This window comes from Cydia splendana, chromosome 2, assembly GCF_910591565.1.
Source record: "Cydia splendana chromosome 2, ilCydSple1.2, whole genome shotgun sequence".
NCBI classification, from domain to species: Eukaryota; Metazoa; Arthropoda; class Insecta; order Lepidoptera; family Tortricidae; genus Cydia; species Cydia splendana.
In genome coordinates, this window is record NC_085961.1 from 20,479,604 (window position 1) to 20,495,386 (window position 15,783).

General features: G+C 37.6%; 1 protein-coding gene across 1 annotated transcript in view; it reads right to left on the reverse strand.

The window, feature by feature from the left end:
• LOC134805132 (lachesin-like) overlaps positions 1 to 12,046 on the reverse strand; it is an 84,491-nt gene extending 72,445 nt beyond the window's left edge. The window contains exon 1 of the mRNA XM_063778434.1: positions 11,804 to 12,046. The gene's annotated coding sequence lies outside the window, so the exon portion shown is untranslated. The remainder of the gene's footprint in view (positions 1 to 11,803) is intronic.
• Positions 12,047 to 15,783: the final 3,737 nt, after the last annotated feature.

A 15,783-nucleotide genomic window follows, 5' to 3' on the forward strand; every position in this document is an offset into this window, starting at 1 on the left:
GGCGAAAGCAGCTTACTGGCGTCACCTACTACCTATGTACTTACTTAACGGCCTCACTAAAGATTTCCTGGTACTCGAATTATTTACAGGAGACATTTCTGAAAATATTACATCTTAATGTCACGTTTCATGAACTTGCTGAACTGACGTACAGGAATCGTTAAGTCGACATTGAAAAAGATCTTTTCATATTTAAAAGTTTCATCTGTAGTAACAAGTAGGTATATTTAATATGCCTGTACATAATAATAATGAACATAAATCAATATTATAGGACATCTTTACACAAATTGTCTAAGCCCCACGGTAAGCTCAAGAAAGCTTGTGTTGTGAGTACTCAGACTACGATTTAGGTATAAATACTTAAATTCATAGAAAACAACCATGACTCAGGAACAAATATCTGTACTTACTTAATTTTAAATAGTGAATAGAATCAGGCGTTACATTGCGGAAATCCATATTAATTAAAACCAAAATATTACTTTGCTAATCCGCGAAAAGATAACGTGCTAGTCAATCAGTGCTAACCCGTTATACTTACTTGCGTATTTTTACATGCAATTAATATTCCCACCCTCCCACCGCAGAAATAAATACGCAAATAAATATAACAAACCACCACCAAAAGAATAATCCTCGACACGTGTTTCGCCTCTCTACGAGGCATTCTCAGGAGTTGTTGACGGTCTGACGCCCGGCATCGGAATGACCTGTCTAGAATGGTCGGCCATATTTATACCTTGACCACTCCCCCTACCAAGTGTGAGTGAGATGGAAAAATTCGTAATAACGGCGATGACGCAACATTCAATTGTTCGTTAAGAATCATGCCCCTATTGTTGTCTAATTATTTCCAGTTGTTCCAGAACACCCAAACGCAATCCCTTTTCGCAAACATGTAAAATATCAAAAGAATGATTCTCAGATAAAGTGTGACCTGTATCTAATAAGTGCTTTGCAAAATTGGACTTCTCTGGATGGTTATGTCTATATGACGCAACATGCTCTTTATACCTAGTAGTGAAATTACGGCCCGTTTGCCCCACATACACTTTATTGCAATCGTCACAGGTAAGCTTATAAACTCCAGACTTTTTCCCATTCTCGATCTTATCTTTGCCATTGCAAAGCTTTGAGTGCAAAGTGTTATTTGTCTTAAAGACCACAGGAATGTCGTTGATGATGTGGATGTTGTGTGTCTCTTTCTTATGAACACTATCAGATTGAATTAAATAATATTTATCACTTAGCAGTTTCAAATGGTTACGATAAGTCTGTTGTGGATGGTATCATCAGAAAAAAGCGGAATAGTATAGTCAACACTATGTTGTATGCGGCACGATCCTCTGAACCGATTAAGAAATATAAGGCGAGCATAACTTATGTTGGCAAGTTGTCTGATGCAATTTACAAAATTTTAAAGTCTAACGACATTCCTGTGGCCTTTAAGACAAATAACACTTTGCACTCAAAGCTTTGCAATGGCAAAGATAAGATCGAGAATGGGAAAAAGTCTGGAGTTTATAAGCTTACCTGTGACGATTGCAATAAAGTGTATGTGGGGCAAACGGCCGTAATTTCACTACTAGGTATAAAGAGCATGTTGCGTCATATAGACATAACCATCCAGAGAAGTCCAATTTTGCAAAGCACTTATTAGATACAGGTCACACTTTATCTGAGAATCATTCTTTTGATATTTTACATGTTTGCGAAAAGGGATTGCGTTTGGGTGTTCTGGAACAACTGGAAATAATTAGGTACAACAATAGGGGCATGATTCTTAACGAACAATTGAATGTTGCGTCATCGCCGTTATTACGAATATTTCCATCTCACTCACACTTGCACGGTAGGGGGAGTGGTCAAAGTATAAATATGGCCGACCATTCTAGACAGGTCATTCCGTTGCCGGGCGTCAGACTGTCAACAACTCCTGAGGATGCCTCGTAGAGAGGCGAAACACCTGTCGAGGATTATTCTTTTGGTGGTGGTTTGTTATATTTATTTGCGTATTTATTTTTGCGATGGGAGGGTGGGAATATTAATTGCATGTAAAAATACGCAAGTAAGTATAACGGGTTAACACTGATTGACTAGCACGTTATCTTTTCGCGGATTAGCAAAGTAATATTTTGGTTTTAATTACTTAATTTTATTAATTGAGAAAAACTGTAAATAATATTTCACGATACAATAGGCCACCATCGACAACAGCCAAAGCATACCTACCAATTTATTAACACTTACTTGACAAAGTTAAGTACCTATGCCTACTAGTTAAGAAAGTATCATTTTAATAATTTTAAACCAAAATTATTATCGCCAGCATTGATGAAAGATGAAAGCTCCACCTCTGCTCTATATATTAATAAATATATAATAATATTTAAACGGTTATTCCAGATACTCTGTGTGCTGAAGTTAAATAGATTAACCGAGCTGATAAGTGTCGCGGACGAGTGCCGCAGGCGGAGGTATCGAAGCCGGCGCGGAGGCAACAGAGGCCGCAGTGCCATCTCGATCCCCGGCACTGTTATTGGGACATGTATTGAAAATCTTTATGTTATTATTACGCGACGAGGAATTTTGCGGCGCTAATACCCGTCGCGTTGTACATTTATTGAACTTTTTATTGGAAAATACCGCCCTCTACATGCGGTGTCGCTCGTGAAGGAATTTGACTTATTCGTATTATGTCTCGTCTATTTTTTTTGTTCTGCATGAAAAAACTCATTAAAATACCTCGTTCTCGATGTTTATCTTCGGGATTGAATTAAAGAATTCTATTGGAATCCTGACAGTCCGCTTCAGCAACGTTGATTATTCTTGACTGTCTCAGTTATAAAATCTTCTTTAATTACCAGACAGTTAGATATATTAGTATTATAGTTAAGTTTTTTTATGATCTTTCGGACAATATTAAAAGAAAAGTGGTCGCCCGCACGAAACCGTGTATTTAAAATTTATTTTAAATATTTATCATTAAAAAACCGGGCAAGTGCGAGTCGGACTCGCACACGAAGGGTTCCGTACCATTATCTATAAAAACGGTCACCCATCCAAGTACTGACCCCGCCCGACGTTGCTTAAATTCGGTCAAAAATCACGTTTGTTGTATGGGAGCCCCACTTAAATCTTTATTTTATTCTGTTTTTAGTATTTGTTGTTATAGCGGCAACAGAAATACATCATCTGTGAAAATTTCAGCTGTCTAGCTATCACAAATCACGCGATACAGCCTGGTAACAGACGGACGGACGGACAGCGGAGTCTTAGTAATAGGGTCCCGTTTTACCCTTTGGGTACGGAACCCTAAAAACCATCAATTAAAAGTTCATTCTACCGGTTATGAGGAAGCAACTCAAAAGCACTCTAGAGCCTCTAAAGGACTGCTTGACACACTGTTTTCAAAGAATAAAGAAAGCCTTTCGGACACGTAATTTCGAGAAGTACTTTTTATCTGAAAGTATTTGTATTTCAAGAAAGTATTTTGACGGAACCTGGAGACTCCGCAAGAACTAGAAGATTGAAGATCTGGTGTCCGAGCCGAACAACATTGGAGAAACGAAAGCCGCCAGACTCCGATGACTCGGGCACGTAGTCCGGATGGGGGAAGATCACGCAGTCTGGCCGGCGTACTCTGGAGTACTAAGTGGCCGAAGGGCGTCTGGACGCCCCAGGTACCGCTGGAGAGAAGAAGTGCAGAAAGACCTTAGCGAACTTGGCGCCGTCGACTGGACAGAAACGGCTTTGGACAGAGTAGCATGGCGGTCTTTGGAGTCGGAGGCCAAGATCCACTTCGGGTTGTTGCGCCAAAGCAGTAAGTAATCATAATCATAATCATAAATCTTTATTTGCAATAGATATAGTATTTTACAGATCTTAGGCTAATATATACAGGTCCATATATCTAGACTTAAATAAGTCATGCAAATCTTACTTTTTTACTCGCTAAAATAACCTAGATGTTAAGTACTTACATTATTAAAATATTCTGTGGTACTATAAAAACATTTGTTAACCAGCCAAGTAAATAATTTGTACCTTAATTTTTTGAGGGGTAGTTCTCTTAAATGCTCTGGTAAATGATTAAATATTTTAATGCACATGGCGTAACAATTTCTACCCCTCATTGCAGTGTGCATTTTTGGGAGCACTAGTCTATCCGGATATCGTGTGTTGATGTGTGTTACCTCTCTTTTCTTTGTGAACATTTCATTGTGTAGCTTAACAAATATACATACTTCATAAATATACATTGAGTGTACTGTTAGTAAGTTTAAGCTAACAAAATATTCCTTGCAGGATGTTGGTATGGCAATTGCTCTTACACATTGTTTTTGCGCTAGAAAAGTACGATGAATGTGTACAGAATTTCCCCATATCAATATCCCATATCGCAAGTTGGACGCTACAAAACCATGGTATGCTCTTAAGGCGGTTTTTTTATTCGCTACTCTTGTTAGTCGCCATAGGACATATGCAAACCGATTAATTTTAGAGCAAACCTTGTCAACATGCTGTTTCCAACTACAATCTAGGACGAAGCCAAGAAAAGTAGTACTATCGCATTCTTTTAAATTGTGCCCATTATAAGAAACAGTGAGATTCATCTTCCTCCCCCTTTGGTTGATAAATTGAATATATTTGGTTTTTTCCAGGTTCACTTGCAGATTATTAGCTTTAAGCCATTGTATTATGTCGATAATGGTATTATTAATTGAGTCATTGTAGATGTGACTATTATTATTTATTTATTTATTTATTTATTTAAGCTTTATTGCACAAAATACAAATAAAATGTACAAATGGCGGACTTAATGCCTAAAGGCATTCTCTACCAGTCAACCATAGGGCTAAACAGAGATGTAATAAAAATGGTGCAAGAAGAAGAGTAAGAGAATTCAATTAGGAACTATTGCAAACAACTGAAAAACATAATAAACTACATATACAATACACAGATAAAAATAATAAAATATATACAATGAATATACTACTACATAATTCTCACATACATACTAATATATTACGATGGATACTACCTACTCATACTCTTGTTTCAGCAGATGTTTATGCAGCATCCTCTTAAAAGCAAATTTGCTCGGGGCTTGTCTTATGTTGAGAGGGAGTGAATTCCAGAGACGACTCGCCTGGACAGCGAAGGAATTAGTCATGAAACCAGTATGGTGAGCAGGAACTGAAAGTTTGAGAATACGAGAGGTTCGCAGCTCACAGCCTGGGCGAGGGGTGTCAAACACGAACTTATTCTTAAGATATTTAGGAGCAAAAGGCTCAAACATAATAGAAAATAGAGTACAAAGTATTCTGAGGCATCTACGGCGACGGATAGAGAGCCAATTGAGTTGGCGGCGGTAGAAGGAAATACGATCATATTTACGCAGGCCAAAGATGAATCGTATGCCATTGTTGAGGAGACGTTCTAGTTTGTTAAGGGACTCTTGAGTGGCGTTCGTTGTACACACATCACCATAATCAATAATTGGCAAAATCAACGCCTGTACCAACATCTTTTTCGTGCTAACTGGTAGGAAATTCTTAAACTTATAGAGAGATCTTAATGTTCCTGAAACCTTTCTGCTCACATCCGCCATATGGCCGCTCCAGGAAAAGGTAGAATCAAAAATTAACCCTAAATTTTTAACCTTTGCGCTCACAGGAATAATAGCCTCATCAAACAGGATCGGTGCGATAGAAACTGAATTAAGCTTAGAGATTTGCCGCTGGCTTCCCAAAACTATGGCTTGGCACTTGGCTGGGTTGACACTAATCCCAAAACTGTCAGACCATTCCGCGATGCGATCCAGATCATTGTTAAGCAACGAGATGGCCGTGTTTATCTCGTTCACGTTAGCTTGAGCGTACAGCTGCAGGTCGTCGGCGTACAGATGATAGGAGCAACGAATATTGGTGGTAATTAGGTTGATAAACACAGAAAATAAAAAGGGAGAAAGAATACCTCCCTGAGGGACTCCAGTGTCTAGCGCACACCAATCAGACAGTGAGCGGCCAGCACGAACTGCCTGGACACGATCTGACAAATAGGAGGAAAACCATTTTGTTGCCTCTGAAGACACACGCAAGTGAGTCAAAGTAGCGAGTAGTAGGTCATGGTCAACCACATTGAAGGCGTTAGAGAAATCTATAAGCACCAGCACCGTAACGTTACCAGCTTCCATCCCAAGTCGAATATCCTCGGCAACTTTAAGAAGTGCTGTGGTGGTACTGTGACCGGCTCGGAAACCAGACTGAAGTGGTGACAAGAGATTATACTGGTGAATAAACTTCGAAATTTGTTTATGGGCCGCTGCCTCGAGAATTTTAGATAGAAACGGAAGGATAGAGATCGGCCGAAAATGAGTGAGAGAACTGGGGTTATTAATTTTAGGTAGAGGAATGACAAAGGCCTTACGCCAACAAGAAGGAAAAACCCCAGTGCACAAAGATGTATTAATAATATGCGAAAGTACCGGCAGAATATAATCAAGAATGTGGATGACCATAACTCGACTCACGCTATCATGACCCACAGCCTTAGACTTAATGGACAAAATAATTTTGCGGATTTCTTCAAGAGATACAGGACTAAAGACAAAAGAATCGATATCGGGAGCAGAGAAAGAAGCAATAAGGGATAAAGTTTTAAATTTTACTATTGAGTTGAGGGATGTGGTTTTAGCAAAGTGAGTATTTAATTGGTCTAAAGTGAAAGAAGTAGAATCCACGTCACCTTTAGTTTTACCGATACCAAGTGACCTTAGGAATTTCCATGTGTCAGCTAAAGAGGAAGATAAAATATTTTCATGGATGTAACGGCGCTTCGCAGCTCTCACCATCTGGTTACAGCGGTTTCTCGCAGCTTTAAAATGAACCCAGCTCGCATCACACCGATCTCGCTTGTAAGCCCGAAACGCTTTATCACGCCTAGACATGGCCATCCGAACATCCCTAGTGATCCACGGAGCAGGTGGCCGCTTCAGCTTTACTGCACGAACTGGTGCATGAACATCGAATAGATTTAGGAGAGTGGTATTGAAGTTGCCTACTTTTTCATCTACCGTCGGTGCATCATAAGTGGCAGCCCAGTCGGCACAAGCGGCTATTATCAGGGATGACTACCGATATATCATCTGCAAATAGTGTGCAATTATAGTTAGTAATTAACGGCAAATCATTCACATAAAGTAAGAAAAGAAGAGGCCCTAAGATAGTCCCCTGTGGTACTCCTACTCTTTTAAATTTCGTTTCAGATTTAAATTTCTCTTCTATGTTTTCGCAATTTACACTTGAAATTTCAACCATTTGACGTCTATTGGTGAGATAGCTTTCAATCCATTTCTGAACTACACCTCTTAAACCATATACTTCACATTTCTTTAGAAGGAGGTTATGAGAAACATGGTCGAATGCTTGGCTCATATCGAAAAAAATGGACATAGTATTATTTCCTTCATCTACATTATTAATTATATTATTTATGACGTTAAAAGCAGTTAGGGTGGTGGATTTTCCTTTTTGAAAGCCATGCTGTTGGATACTTAACACTTAGTATTTATTTATAAAATTCATTAATCTTTTGTGCATAGCTTTTTCTAAGACTTTGGCTAAGATTGGAATAAGTGCAATAGGTCTGTAATTATCCACCTTTACTTTGTCTCCTTTCTTGTAGATAGGCTTGACAATTGATAATTTTAGTTTGTCTGGAAAAGTGCCTTGTTGGAACGTCAGATTTATTAGGTAAGACAACACAGGGGCTATTAAATCACCTGTCGACTTAAGTACATCAGTTGGGATATCGTCATATCCAACAGATCGAGTATTATTCAGATATTTTATTAATTCTGACACCTCCTTTGAGCTTGTAGGTGAGAGGAACATATTTGCGTTATTACTATTCAGAAGATAGTTATATTGTAACAAGTGAGAGCCAAGAGTACCGTTATTTGTGTTATTTATAAAGAAATTGTTAAATGCGTTGGCTATATTTACGGGTCCCTCGATCTCAGTGTCATTAACAACAATCCTATTAATTACATTTTTCCTATTATTTGGTTTCCCCATATCCTTATTTATGATGTTCCAACTGGTTTTGGTGACATTTTTTGAGCCATAAATAGATGTTTTATTGTCTATTCGTCTTGATGCAGTTATGCATTTTTTAAGCAGGTTGTTGTATCTATTATAGTTTAATTGATCTTGAGGTTTTTTACTTTTGTAATACAAGTATCTTAATTTACGTTTGCTATTAAATGCATTTCTTATACCTTTCGTTATCCATTTCATACTGTTACCAGAATATCTGACTTTGGTTATGGCAATCAGGAAGCATAAATTGAAAAGCAAGGTATACATGTCATAAAACTTATTAAATGCAGTATCGACATTTACTTCTGTATAAACCTCCCTCCAAGACAGGCTTTCTAGGCATTGATAAAACTTTTTTAAATTGTCACGATTGAAGTCTCGTCTTTTTATATATCGTCTATTTGTACAGTAAGTAAGTAAGCACACACACGCACACGCGCACACGCACACACGCGCACACGCGCACACGCGCGCGCACACACACACACACACACACACACACACACACACACACACACACACACACACACACACACACACACACACACACACACACACACACACACACACACACACACACACACACACACACACACACACACTGACATTATTTCTTTAAAAAATCGGATTAAGTACATATAATATTTATCCTTAGGATATTAATAGGTATAGGATATCAATAATTGATGTTGTAATTGAAGCTTAATGCCTGGTTTTCGTAAACATTTATTGTTAAAAGAATCTTAATTGAAAAAAATTAAGTTTTGTAAAACAATTGTATCAGAATACAGCTCATCCATTACGCAACGAAGACGATTTCAAGATTAATAAAACAGTTTTAATAAGCGTCCAAGAGCATTGTTCCGAGTAGGTACTTTGGCAAAGGGTAGAATATGAAAGGCGTCTCCTATTTAACGTTCTAAGGCTCACTTGCACCATCCCACTAACCCGGGGTTAAGCGGTTAAACCGTTAACCCAGTGTCAAATTGTACTGGTAACCATGGTAACTTCAGTTCCTCGTTGACTGTATCATCCATATAATTTGTAATCGCGGGTTCTCATTGTCTGCATCCTAATGCTTTTAAATCTTACTTTATTACCGCTTATAGCTTCGCTATCAACAGTTTGCAGAACGCGGGCGGCGGCGGCAAAGGAAATTGTGCTTCGTTGTATCAAACTGCTTCCGACGAACGCACGATACTGGCAATATTTGCATCTGCGCTTCGCCGCAACACCGCTTACATCTGAACGTACTCGTACTTAATGCATACCATAAAGCTTAGCTACGTACATAGGTATAGCTTTGCTACGGGTAAATGGAAATGTACTGTATAGGTAAGCGGTACATCGCCGTAGACGACGTTGCGAATAATTTGTCACGCCTTTACTTAAACTGTATTATAGATAGGTAAATCTTTGATTTGTACTAAAATACTAAAATCAAGTAGTTAATTCGACATGCAAACTAGCTACAAAGTTATAAGGTAAAAAAAAATAGAATAACCAATCAATAAGGTAAACCGTATATTAACTACTGGCCACCTTCCTACGAAATCATTGGTGTAGAGTTCTATTTTATCAATATTTTATAGTTAAATAAATGTATTTTCATTCTTAAATGAGTGTTTGGAGTAGGTGAATAGGTGAATGAGTGTTTGGGTAAATGGGTAAATGGGTGTTTGGGTGATTGGGTGTTTAGCGATGAGTGTTAGGGTAAATTGATGTTTGGGTGTATGGGTGGTAGGGTGTCTGGGTGATGGGTGCATTGACCGTTTGGGTAAATGGATGTTTAGGTGAATGGGTAAAGGGTCAATTGTGGGAATACGTGTATGGGTGTACAGTTGTATGCAATATATTATCTACCTACGAGTAATAGCAGTCAATAGCATTTATATCAATTTTATTGGATATTATTTTATTATTCTGCATTAGTTTGTTCATGATATATTTTTAAAAGTTTCCAAATGTTATCTTACTATCTTTGTAATAAGCGTCGCTTAATTTGCGAGACACGAAATAACTGAAAACTGCTATTTGTGGATAGGGTTGCCAGACGGTCGGGATTTGGCGGGATTCTCCCGATTTTTAGCATGTGTTCCCGATTCCCGACAAAGTGAAAACTGTCCCGAAAAACAGCTTCACATTATAAAACAATAATTGTAAGTTCCGAACTGTCACTTTTTGCCGCCACATTTTTTTTGTTTGTTCATGTTCTCAAAGAATTTATACTATTTTTATATAAAAACCTCTATGGGCTGATGGGCAGAGCAGCTGACGTAGTGCCAATAAAGTAAAATATCGTTGTTTTTAATACAATTACTTTAATTTGAATGCTTTTTTTTTCCCGACTTAAGTCCCAAAATCCCGAAAAATTGATATTATTTCCCGATAATAGCGCCTTTCGATCTGGCAACCCTATTTGTGGATAAATCGAAGCGGTGAGCTCCAACAAGATTTGATAGTTGTACATGGGTTTTTAGTTATAATGATCTGAACATCGAGGTACACATAAAAATAATATAAGAAGTTGCGTTACAGGTTCAATTTTTCTTTATAATCGCTCACTGTCGTTAAATTAAAGATTGCATACTAAAATGCTCGGAAAAATATTACTCTTTCAATACGATTTAAATAATGAGTTGCTGATAGGTGTTTAGGAGTTTATTTACAGAAAAATGTGTTCAATTGAATAGTGTCACCCGTAACTAACACCGTAATTTATTATCTGCTAGATACATTTAATTTAAAAAGACATACGTTAAACGTCAGTAAATAGAGAGCTAACTTTTAATCTAAAACGAGAGTAGCAGGTACGTGTATGAAAGATACATTTGGCACCAAAAAAGCGCTTCATTTGTTTTCTGCGGCGAGAACAATTTTATCCATCGACAGCTATTCATCGCGGCTGTTACATTGACAGATCCATTGTTATCTTGAACAAAGGGACACCAGGACGAAATTGAAATCAGTGTACACTCAAACCCCTCAAAATTTTACTTAGCAGTGAATTTAAGAGATTCGTGAATACACGATCGTATTTACGCAGTGATTAATAAGATCACACTATTAGATCTTAATAGAAATCTAATACTTACATGATTTGAACCCGTAAAGGGTTTCGGGATGGTCAGTAAATGCATCGTGGGATTCCGTAATGACGGATATAGGATGGCCGCGTATCGGCTATTGCGGCGGCCAGACATTTCCCATGTGGATTTATAAACGCTATAAACTTACAAAGGTTTCCACGCCGTACCTAAATATAATTTTCGTTTTCACATATGTCGTCTTAGAAAAAACAACAAACAACAAATGTAATACAAAAACCTACCTACCTATTTTATCTCTTAACGAAAACATTACCAACTCAACATTCATTAAAAAAATCATGACTGCAATTTTCTTCAAGACTTTTTGTTATTAATCTTATAAAATGAAACTCAAACTTGACTGTCTTTAAAACATTAAAAGTAGTAAACTACAGTATAAATAGGTACCTGCTAAGTTTACGTATTTATATATTACGTATTAAATAACTTTTGGAAGAAATTTATAGTGAATCAAGCAATAAAATGCAATTTTATGAAAGTTTCAAAGCGAAAACGAACTTTTGTATGCGTTAACAAAACTATTAGCCAAACAATTGTATATTAACAACAAACTCCAAAGGAAAGTTATGTTTGCATCTTACCTGGGAAACATCGGTCACCGGCCACTGCAGCCGCCCCTGGTTATTATTTAATGCACACGGCAGCGCGGGAGGGAGATGGCGAGAAGCGCTGCTAGGTAACTTTTTAAAGAGAGCGCACGAAATTACGAGCGCAGCGCGAGCCGCGGGTAGCGGCGATTCATTAAGAACGAACGTGGAGGCTGCGCCCGCCCCCCCGCACCCTGACCCGCCCGCGCTTGCGCACTCCGCCGCTCCAATCGCTGCCCTGTTGCATCTGACGCGACACGATGTCAAAACGTAAACGCTATGAATACGTTTTATCATCGCTGAATCTGCCGACAATCGTACAGATTATGAAATTTGAAGCGTACCTCCTTACTTAGTACATCTGCAGAGTGTACACCAACACGTGCGTGCATGTGCGGCCACTTTCTGCGTTTGTAGAACTCGGATAATAATATGTATATCTATCAATGGATATTTAATAATCTAAATGATAATAAAACCTTATTAAACATAGTATAAACTTTAACCCCCTTATTCATAAACGTTTATTAAAGTTGACAAGCCGATAATAATCGTTTGTCCCTTTCCATCATACCGATAGGCGATACGTCGGAAAGGGACAAACGATTATTATCGGCTTGTCAACTTTAGTAAAAGTTTATGAATAAGGGGGTTAGTTAGTAACCACTAACTAAAGGTTTACACATTATACAATATATATAATCCTTTGGAGATTATAAAACCAGCGTTGTAGTCTAAAAGTCTAACCTGCTTAAATAAATTGGAATAAGCCGCTGAACCTCCATCAGAGCTTAATCTGAATCCCTTAAATACGATGGTCTGCCTGATATTTATGGTAGGGCTATAAGCACAAGTTAAGCCGGAGACCACTCGCTTTGAATAACAATAATTAGGTTTATTTTTAGGATATCAAACAATGTAAATATTAAGACGGGTCTTAGAATTTTTCTCTCGTTCAGTAAAGTTTTTTTCTGAATGATAAAGCTCATATTTTGTCCGAAAATAATCAGATGAATGAACGTTATGGAAAATCGCGGTCACAATTGAAAGACGGTAGTCGTTTAAAAAAACCTTGTTCATGTGTCAAAAATTGGAATTAGGTTGCCGACCGAACCCCAGATTCCTTTCGGGATTGGGGACAACGTCTTTGAAGACCTATTTTTTACATTACTGTATAAAAACTTGTCAAGTGGGAATCTGACTCGCATAACGATGGTTCCGTACAAATTTGGACTGTTTTTTTATGAAATTTACTTTTAGCTAGATCCTACAGGGATTTAAGGTGGTTTTTTTTACATGTTCGTGCTACCAGCTGACGGTCTCTCCACCGCGATACAACCTGACTAACGATTTTTTAAATACCTACAATAATGACAAAGTTTCAATCGGGACTATCGGGAGGCGATGACAATTTTTTAGGGTTCCGTACCCGTTCCGTTAAAACGGGACCCTATTACTAAGACTCCGCTGTCCGTCCGTCCGTCCGTCCGGCCGTCTGTCACCAGGCTATATCTCGTGATCTGTGATAGCTAGACAGCTGAAATTTTCACAGATGATGTATTTCTGTTGCCGCTATAATAACAAATACTAAAAACAGAATAAAATAAAGATTTAAGTGGGGCTCCCATACAACAAACGTGATTTTTGACCGAAGTTAAGCAACGTCGGGCGGGGTCAGTACCTGGATGGGTGACCGTTTTTATAGAGGTACGGAACTCTTCGTGTGCGAGTCCGACTCGCACTTGGCCGGTTTTTTTTGTGTTTGGGTGGCTACAGTTCGTCAACCTACCAACGGAGCGGTCGCTGACGTCCACGAGGGTTCGGCACACATCGCCCAAAACCACTTTACGAGCTTTCTCCCGGGATATTACTGGTCCAGGAAATTTTGATGGCTTTAGCGAATCTATTATCTATTAACGCACTTATCGTTGTAAGGAGGTCAAAACTTACCTTCGTATTTATAAAGGCTTTTACTATTTAAAATAAAATCAGTTTTAAATTAGCACAAAACAATATTCACCTCGACGTTTAGTCAAAGTTTTCCATAACAACAATAAAATACAGAACCAGAGTCAAATTCCATAGCGCCCTCGCGCAAGAGTAATCCGCGACCCGAAATCTGACGGCTTTTCTAAATCCACCCCCTTTTAAACGTCAAATCCCGATATTCTTGAAAAGTGAGAATATCACACGAGGATAACTATATAAATCACGGATGTTGTACGTATTCAACGGGACTGGCTTTTCTCTTTGAGGATAAACACATTGCTTCCTTTCTAGTTATTGAATGCGAGCAACTGTGTCGGTTCAACAGAGTATACCATAGTTTCCGCCTTATTCATGAAACAAGGGTCAATAATTGGTTAATTTATGTTTTATCTCTTTCTTACGAATACATCAGTCAAAATGACAGATGAAGTCAGACGATTATTAGGTAGGTAATTGAGATGGAAGCTTGTTGTACGTTAATAATGCCATAATCCTTTCGGGTTTTGTAAGGGAAGGTTTATGATTTGTGCCATGGATTGTAAGTGTATACATATGTTACTGTAAAAGGCCGAAGTACGGTAAACCCTAGGATTTACCGATAAAACCTAGGTTTTGGGCATTTCTATGTAAAGTTGTACCATGACTCACGTGACGAGTTGAAAATATAATTTGGATTATTTGGTACTTTTTTTATGTAATTCTATGAGTAAATATATTCTAGTTTGTGAAACACAAAAGAGAATCGTCATATTTTTAGCATAAACCAGTTAAAATTAATATTTAATAGGATGAGGGAGGTTTTTTGCGGTCCGTTTGGTTACAAATGGTTTTTGATATAGTCAATAAAAGACATACTTGAAGCAAATGTTTTATGTTTAAAGCATAATAATGTTAATAAATAACCTAAAAACAATTATCATTGACCAATTTAGAACAAACATTTTTCATAAAAGGGCATTTTAGGTGGTTTGGTTACGAGGTGGCCCCAAATCGTGCCTTATTTTTAGGTTTATTAAATAGTTATTGGCATTACTGCCATGTGACGAATAACAATCATTAGAATTAATAAAACATGTGATTATTGTCAAAAAAAAAATATTTTAACTTATAAACTTTGAATAAACAATAAAAATACTTTTGAAATCAAGGGGACATTTCCAAATGGACACCCATGTAACTTAATGGACAAAGTAAAGAGTAATCACAATAATCAAAAATTTACACAAATACTCAGCGAATAAAAAAAACCGGCCAAGTGCGAGTCGGACTCGCGTTTCTAGGGTTCCGTACATAAGTCCGACTCACGCTTGACTGCACATTTGTAATAGGTTTTCCTGTCATCTATAAGTAAAGAACTATTTTGTGATTTTTTTTCAAAATTTTAGACCCAGTAGTTTCGGAGATAAAAGGGGGGGGGATGGTAATTTTTTTGGCTATTTTCTTAAATAACGTCGAACCTATGTATTTTAAAATTATAAAAAAAAACATGCCCATCTTTGGGTCACTCATTTACATATGTGTACCGCATTTCAACTTAATTGGTCCAGTAGTTTCCGAGAAAATAGCCTGTGACAGACGGACAGACAGACAGACGCACGAGTGATCCTATAAGGGTTCCGTTTTTTCCTTTTGAGGTACGGAACCCTAAAAAGGAGGCCTAAATATGTAATAAAATCAGTAGATAGAGTTTTAAACATAAGGAACTCAATTTTACTTAATAAAATATGACTTATTAATTGCACATCTAAGGTAAAAGTACGCTTCACCGAACGCTTAAGTCCTGGACGTACGTTTCTTTTTTTAATTAGTGCTGGTATTTTCATACGAATATGTACAATACTAAAATAGAAACGTAGATAAATTTGTCCTCATATAAACATACCTATAAATTACTGAAATGATTGGACGTATGTTAAAAACATTTATAAAGTCATTTTTTCGGTTTCCTTGATTTGTACCATTTACCGAACTAAGAAACGTGATTT